This window comes from Chinchilla lanigera, unplaced genomic scaffold, assembly GCF_000276665.1.
Source record: "Chinchilla lanigera isolate Chin_1 unplaced genomic scaffold, ChiLan1.0 scaffold00040, whole genome shotgun sequence".
In the NCBI taxonomy this organism is placed as follows: domain Eukaryota; kingdom Metazoa; phylum Chordata; class Mammalia; order Rodentia; family Chinchillidae; genus Chinchilla; species Chinchilla lanigera.
The window spans coordinates 19,863,955-19,872,291 of record NW_004955441.1 but is presented as its reverse complement, the minus strand read 5'-3'; the positions used below and the strand labels follow the sequence as shown (position 1 = coordinate 19,872,291).

The following is an 8,337-nucleotide window of genomic DNA, read 5'->3' as shown; positions in this document are numbered from 1 at the left end:
TTAGGTACCTGGTCCTGGGTTATAGGTGGCTTCATTTATGGCTGAATCTCAAGAAAAAAAGAAAAACGCTATCAGGGTGGGATGGCTGCTGACAGTCAAATGCTATCCCAGCCTAGCAACCCTGGCAGAGGGCAGGCCTAATTCCGCAGTGTTTCTTATCAGTCTGCCTGTGTCACGGGCTCATCAGACAAGTCATGGCCCCCCCGGATTCTGAGGCTATAGCCAGAGAAGCAGCATTTCCTGCCCCCTTCCGCATCTGGGAGTTGGTACGGTAGCAGTTAAACTAAAACCCCCTGCACTGCTGCCTACGGCATCTATTGAAGTATGCACATTCATTTTATATTTATTGAGTTCATTAATTCTAATATTTTTCTGTTGTGTTGTGGGGTTGCCAGGTAGCCAATGCTATAAAATGCAAATGATGACATCACTGCCTTCTGATGTATAATGTTTGCTGTTCTGTGCTTTTTTATCATATTGTCTTGGACTCTCCAGACACTGGTGGAAGGCGACGACGCAGACACCCGTCTTGTCCCTCGCTCGAGCTGGACTTGCCTGCAGTGGCCCGCCCCTGAATGTCACTAACCGCCACGCTGACATCTGATGCTGACATTCCTCATCATTTCCACGTGAGGTCTGGCTGGCTCTCCTTAGCAAGCTTTTCAGAATCGAGGCTGCACCAATATGGACCCTGCCACCGCAGACGAGCAGCAAGCCAAGAAAGAAACAAAGCAGAAACCATCTTCCACTTGGTCAGACAAACTTCAAAACTCAGAACCTCTGCCAGTTGTAGGGCTGCAGGACTGAATCCCTGCTTTGCTCCTTCAAGCCAGAGACAACATGAGGCTGTGCAGAGCACTAACTGTGGTGAGAAATTTTATCTTTTATTGTCTTCAGCTTCCTTTGTTATATTTAGGTGGAAATGGTAAAAGTTTATGGTAAACACAGAAGCGAGCATTTAAGGTTTTGTAAGTGAAGGTCCATCTGATTTCAAAATTCGTGGCCTGTTTTATATACTTCTTTGCATGCTGCACTTCACAAGTTAAAGATGTTAAACACACCGATGGAGGAAAAGTCACTAGCAGCCAAGACAGCCAGAGGTAGAGACTGCTTGGAGAGTTGTAACCGAATAAGATCCGTGAGTAAGCTCTGATGTGGCAGAGACAGCGTCTATTTTATTTACCATTTCATCACTAGAGACCAGCACATAGTAAGTGCTCAGTAAATATTTGATCAGTTAAATTGGGTCAAAGATATACAGAACAATTTCCTGAAATTAAGTCACTGGAGCGTGGGTCTTACCAAATTCAGATTATATATAATTTTAAGAGAGATGAACAAGAAATTAATATCTGTTTGGGCCATGGTGAAAAGGAATGCTTACAGTGCTACACTTTTTGCTAATTCTATAACTACTGTAAGTAGCAGCAATTATTGTTAGTTATTCTTACTGTTTTTACTGTATTATTTTCACCCTCTCCCAGCATTTAGAGAGGCTGTAACAGTCAGGAAGCTGGACTTCAGACCTAGCTGATCCCCTCTGCTCAGGCAGGCTACCTTCTGTGACACGGAGGCTCACATTCATCTCTGCCTCCCATTCAGAATTCCGCCACATTCACGCTCTTTCACCTCCCTTCATTCCTTCTAAGATTCGTCACAGTTCATAGTTACCTTACTTGCTTGTTAGTTATCCGACCCCGTGAGAGAGACTTTGAGTACTTATTTTTCCAGTTTTTCACAGCTAAATCCTGGTGCTTCTGAACACAGTAGGTTCTTAAATATCTACTGAATGCAAAGACTGAACTGATACAAGTCCGTCTTTTATAAATTTAATTTTTGTGTGTGTGATTCTGAGGACTGAACCCAGGACTATACATGAAGCCACATTCCCAGTCTTGTTTTTTAATTTTATGTAGGGTCTCACTGAGTCACCAAGTTCCCCAGCTGGGCTCAAACTTGTATTCCTCCTGCCTCCGCCTTCTGGAGTGGTGGGATTGCAGGCATTCTCCACCACGCTGGGTCTCAACTCGAGCCCCTTGTGTAATACCAAAGGAAGGTAAGCTAAGAAATACGCTACTGTCTAAATGTGTGCGTTCTCCCAAAATTCTGTGTTGACACCTAGTCCCGAAAGTGAGAGCAGTTGGAGGTGGAGCCTTTGGGGAGGCGATTAAGATGTCAGCACCCTCATAAATGGAATTAGCGCCTTTATAAAGCCGGCACCAGAGCGCACCACTGCCCCCTGCTCCACAAGAGGACGCGGCACGAAGACAGCGGTGCACGATCGGGAAGCGAGCCTCGCCAGGCTCGGCCTCCCGGCACCTCGATCTTGGGGTTTCCGGCGTCCAGAAACGCGTGCTGTGTACAGCCACCCAGCGCGTGGGGTTTCGCTACAGCGGCCAACCGGACTAAGAGAGACCCTGCGAAGAGCCACTGAGTGATGTGGGACCCGCGGGGCAGAGTTCAGTAACAGCGCATGGTGACTCTGCTCCCGTCTCTTCCCTTAAACACTACTCGGAAGTGTTTGTAATTACGGTGCTTTCCCTATGCCAGCTACGGGGGAACAAACGATATTCTTCCAACTCCTCCCACTAACTGCTTCTACTGTCTTTCCAGAATTACAAGCACATAGGAATCCAAAAGGGTCACCAAGTTCATTAAGCAGCACCCAAGCCCAGCCCTGCCAAGACACTCGGGCTCAAGTAAAAGTGTGTTTATGGCAGTTCATTCAGCTGTTTCAGGAGCTAAGGACCTGAAAGTGTCAGGTCTGAGGGCACAGCTAGCTTTATTCTCTGGCGGAGTATAGCTGCTCATCCTGAAAAACACATTTCCTTAGCCGCAGTAAACATACACAAAAGAAATCGGACGGGACAGAACAAATCTCTTGTCACTGTGGCATAAACAGTTCAAGCTACATGCTCTAAAACAGTCACGTAAAAGTGTTTATTGGGAGTTTTAATAGCATAACAAATGTTTGCATATGCTGTGATAAAAACCAGTATAAAATTATATATGCACTTCAATAACAGGGAATCGTTTCAAGAGATGTCGGTAAGCCTGCAGGATGGAGCTGCACAGTCAGTAGGAATAAGAGAATACTCAGGAAGTGCGGAGCTGCTGTCAGGCCTCCTTTGCATCTGTCCTGCTTCTGCCAGGACAGGGAGGCACGCTCAAAGGAGGTGACTGAGGAAAGTAACTCCGTGAAAAGGTGTGCGCGGGACAGAGGGCGAAGGGAAGCGATGGAGACGCTGCCCGGGCTAGCCGCACAGGGAGCCCTCACGTTCCTGTCCTGAGGGCCAGGGAGGAGACAGTCACCTGAGAAAAACACAGTAACACCCACAGCTGCAGGAGCGGCCCCACGGCCACAGCTGGGACTTAGGAGACGGGTGATGCCTCTCCCAACCCAGAACCTGGCCAGGAAGGACCCGGGAAGAAAACACCTCAGTCTTCCTACCATGCCGCCGGCTGGCCTCCGATTACCTTCCAGAGGCAGAGGGCGAGACAGCCCACGGATGGAATGCGCAGAGGTGGGCCTCCCAGAGCACTGCCGGGAGAGCCAAATGGAGAATATCAGCCTGATCCCACATTTGGAAATGCATGAATGGCACAGGTCAGGTTCCCTGGCAGACACCGTCTGAGAGCTGAATGTGAGAGGTGCTCTGGAAGACCCTTGGGAGCGCTGGGTGGAGAGGGAAGCCGGTCTGGCAGAGGGAGCGCTGGGTGGACAGGGAAGCCGGTCTGGCAGAGGGAGGGGCTGATCTGTAACAAGCTGCCTTAGGGGCTTTGACCGTCCCTACTGGAGCTCTCGAACTGAGATGGCCCTTCAGAGCTGTCCCAAAGGAGGCAACAGCTGGGCTTTGGTGCCCCCTGAACAGTGGGTTCTCGGGTCCAGGCTGCCCCCACAAGGTGAGCGGTAACGCCGGAGAGAGCGCAGCAGCCAGCACTCCCGGCACTGGCAACTGAGCACGTCCCGGAAGGAGCGTCCAGCAGGCACAGCACAGCAGCCGGCAGCGGCGGACTTGGGGATTGCACTGTGGGTGTCTGCCGCTGCCTTTCTCTTTTTTGTCTGTTTACACTTCTGGTGTTCCAAATGTTCTAAAACAAGTGTGTATTAATTAAGAGCAGAGCTCTTCCTATACTGTAAGAGGGAGAATGAGTTGGAATTTATTTCTCTACCCCACAGAAGTTCATACTAGCAGTCCTCAGCTGGCACTACAGCTCCCTGACCAACAGGCACACTTAGACAGTCCGTCCGGTTGTTCTGTCCCTTCCATGGACGGCTGCCATCTCAGGGCTCAGGACGGCTGTTTGAGCTCCTGTCTTAATACCCGCACTCCAGCAGCAAGGGCGAGAGCGACAGTGGAGGGCATTCCCTCCCCCTTGAAGGGCACAGCCCAGACACTGCACAAATTGTTTCATTCATTCTCTGTTGGCTAGGCTTTGTGGATGTCTCAGTCAATTTGGACTGCTATAACAAAATACTCAAGACTGGGAAGTTTATAAACAACAGAAATGTATCGCTCATAGTTCCGAGGCTGAGGAGTCTAAGATCAAGGCAACAGCAGATTCAGTATCTGCTCAGGGCCTATTTCTCAAAGGCGGAGCCATCTGTGTGCCCCTCCCTGCAGGGCGCCCCTCCAAGTATGTCAAAGGGATACTAATCCCGTAACGGCTCTGCCCTCGTCACTTCCCCAAGGCCCTTCCTCCTAACACCACCGTCACATGGGGACGAGGCTCCAACCATGGGCGACACAAAACTTCAGACCACAGCAAGATTCTCTTGCACAGTTTAAATTCAGGGCTTCTATTAGTACAGAAAGAAGGGGACAATGAGACAGTGGGAGACCACGGTCAGTCTCTACCACAATATGCGTTTGTTTGGTAAACAGTAGATTTGCAGTAAAATGAGGGGACATTACAATTGTTCGCTGCGCTGCATATTCCTGGATTTAGATCAGATCGTTCTCTTCTTTGTGATTCCCACGGGGGTGTACATGACAGAAGGACCATGTCCTGGGAACACCTTCTATAGAATAAAGTCAGAGGCCAATGTGTTAATGTTTACTAATGCTTCAGTTTAATCAGTGTGACACTGAGTGTAGTTAACCCTTTAGTGCTGGGAATGGTCAGGAAACTTTCTCTCAAGACACATCGTCCAGAGGGGTCAGTTAACATTTTATTTAAAAGCTGCATTCCAGAAGCAGCTTCTATAAATTCTTCTGCCATCCAGGTCAATCATACTTTGTTAATTAGCATACTTTGTAAAAACTAGGTTTTTATTGGTAAATTAGTGACTTTTTAATTGGCATGATAAATGTTCCAAATGTATCACTGATGGTTAAATTAAAGGTTTTCAACCTGAACCTGGTGGTACACCCTGTAATCCCAGCACTTAGGAACCGCAGTGAGTTGAAGGCCAGTCTGGGCTACATAGTGAGTTGAAGGCCAGCCTGAACTACATAATAAGACCTTGTCACAAAGAGAAGGAAATTAAAGCTATTCAAAGTATGTGTATTGGTGCAAATGATTTAGAAACACTCTCCAGTCCTTGCACAAACATGGTACAATAAAAGAATCAAGATGCTTATAACATGTAACATCAGACATGACATTAAAGGTGTGGGTCTCTAGCTGATCTCATACCAGCTATTGCTCTCAGAGTTCTGAGAGATGAGACTGTTAGATCTATTTTCAGTACGTTTTGCACATAGGATGCGTAAAACTCAGGAGCTGAAATTGAACGGCTCATGCGATGACTCTACGAGGTAACTGGGCAGTGAGGGCTTGGTCCACCTAGGCGGACCAAGGTCCTCGTAGAAGAAACGTCACGCGGCACTCAGGGCTCTTGCCCTTCCACTTTCAGCCCGGTGAGGGCAGTTTTTCTCTCCTCCAGCAGGCACAGCAGAAAGGCATACCTCAGAACCAAGCCTCTCCAGACCGGTGAATCGGCTAGTACCTCGGTCTTGGACTCCTCAGTTTCTAGCTATGTGAGAAAATAATTTCTTCATAAGTTACCCAGTCATGAGCACTACAAACAAGGAATCAAAGCACTTACAAGAGTAGAGCACTGGAGCACCACCGCGTTTACACAGTTTGAATGAACTGCTTTGGACCACGCGCCAACCAAATGTTTGACTAGCAAATGTCTGTACGAGTGCTTGAATTTTGCCTGAATCCTGCTTTTATTATTACCTCACAGCTGCTTTGTGAGACAGCCACTAACCATAATCTCAAACCTCACTGATGGCTACTACCAATCTCCATAAAGAATCTAAAGGCTTTGCACGTCTAACTTGGCTCTGTAACATATACCCTGCTAGCCAGGCCCAATCAGAAGATATGAAAGAAAAGTTAGGATTTCAGCCTTCTGGAACGTTCTAGTTATTCAGAATTAATTTAGAGGAATATTTTCTCATTCTACTTTAGGAGTAGATATATTAATATTTTATCATGTGAACATTTCCCCCCGGGCTTGAGATGTGACCCAGTGGTAAAGCACTTGTCTAGCACGCACAAGGCCTTGAGCTCTGTCCGCACGTTCCACCCCAACCCAAGACAAAAAAGAATGAGAAAAAGAAAAACAAAAAATTTCCTTTAATTCCCCTTGATTAATTCATTTTATAATAAATATGCACTATTAGTTTTTACATACTTAAGTACGTAGAAAAATCCAAAGCATAGTCATGGTTTGTGAAATGCGGAATTCAGCGTCCACAGACAGAACACAGCTTTGTTAACGCATTTACACATCGACCGCGGCTGTGCAAGGGCAGAGCTGGGGGCTCACGCTAGAAACTGGCCACAAAGCCCACACTACTCACTGCCCAGCCGTTTACAGAGAAAAAGGTTTGCTAACCCTCCCCCGACGATGGAGGGTCAAACAGGTTAGAACTCTTACAGTGCTCTGAGGGGAAGCAGGTAACCACTAAACAAGCACAGATGCACCCAATGGCCACAGTGCTGCAGTATAGTAAGGGGGAGGCGACGGGGGGAGATGAGCGGTCGTCTGCAGGGAGGGGACCGTCGAGCGAAGACCCAGATGGCAGGAAGGACACAGTGATGTGAAGATGAGTAAGACTGTCCAGATGAAGTCCCCCGGGGAACTCTCCACGCGTGGGGTGTGGGGGCGCAGGAGAAGCCAGGGGAGGAAGGCGGGTGCAAGAGTAAATCCACTTCCCATGCTTCTGCAGATTTCCAGGAATGACAAGACCCTTTCTAGAACACAGCGGCAACGGCTGAAGAGTCACTCACAGCCACTCGGTCGATGTAAAAGACATCAGAAAGCAAGGCAGACTAAGAAGCGGAACCGCTTCCCTTAGTTCATTAGCTCCCGAAAAGGCAGCAAATAACTTGCAAAATTCTTTTCTCCTCCCACTTTTCATCTCCAAAAAATCTGAGAAAAGACGCAGTAGGTGGAAATAGGTTAAAGTAACAGGTAAACTTCACAGCACGGAAGGCCCACAGGCTGCAATCTGTGCACCATCGGTGCTGAGAGGTCACTGAAGTCCAACCCGCCACGCCCCTCCGCTGTCCCTAACGGCATCACTGCCACTCCGGAGCGAGGAGCTAGGTTTGTTTCCACGTCCGTTTACTGGGTGTCCTGGTTACGCACAGCACTGTGAACGTCAGCGTGGTAAGTGATTTAGGGAGGAGAAAATCCAACGCAGGCCGCCACTTCAGTTGTTACAAATGTGCTCACACATAAAGCTCATGATTACACAAAACAACTTCAATTTTAAAAGCTTTGCCTAAAACATCTAATTTTTGTGTTATCTGCTTGCAAAGCATTTATATACTTAGATATTTTCAGTGACCATGGTTGGAGGGAATCCAAATTTTTAAAACCAATATTCCAATTATCACAGACAAACAAAACCCTGTATCTTTTTAAGGAAAAACAAGCCTTTCAAAAGAAAAGAGAAATGTAATTAGAAATGTATCAAGGACTAAAAAATTGTTAGCTTGTTTCCTAAGAAACTGAAAATAGAACTGATACATACAACTTCCAAAGAAGCATAGATCTACTTTCCCTATTATTAAATTTTTCCAGTTCAAAATTTTTAGAATCACTAATTTCATGGTTGAAAAGGCCTTATGTGAAAAAAACCTTAAGTTCCTCCAGTTAACTGTGTCTGTAATGCTCCTGCTGGTGAAAACTGACCCTCATGAACAAGAGGGGGCGGGGGCTGCCCTTGGGCCACTAACTTACTCAGCAGCCAATACCACATTGCAATTCTCCACGCCAAGATAGGTGTCATAATAATAATTAATAAATCTGTGGGCATAACAGTTCTTTGACAACTAAATGGAGTTCATAAAACAAATGTAAGGTTGGGCATC

General features: G+C 47.1%; 1 long non-coding RNA gene across 1 annotated transcript; it reads left to right on the top strand.

Moving 5' to 3' along the window:
- The first annotated feature begins 231 nt into the window (after positions 1-231).
- On the top strand, positions 232-6,353 carry LOC106149267. The gene is made up of 3 exons (XR_001235323.1): positions 232-867; positions 1,917-2,056; positions 5,891-6,353. It is a non-coding gene; the product is annotated as an uncharacterized LOC106149267 (long non-coding RNA).
- The last annotated feature ends 1,984 nt before the right edge of the window (positions 6,354-8,337 follow it).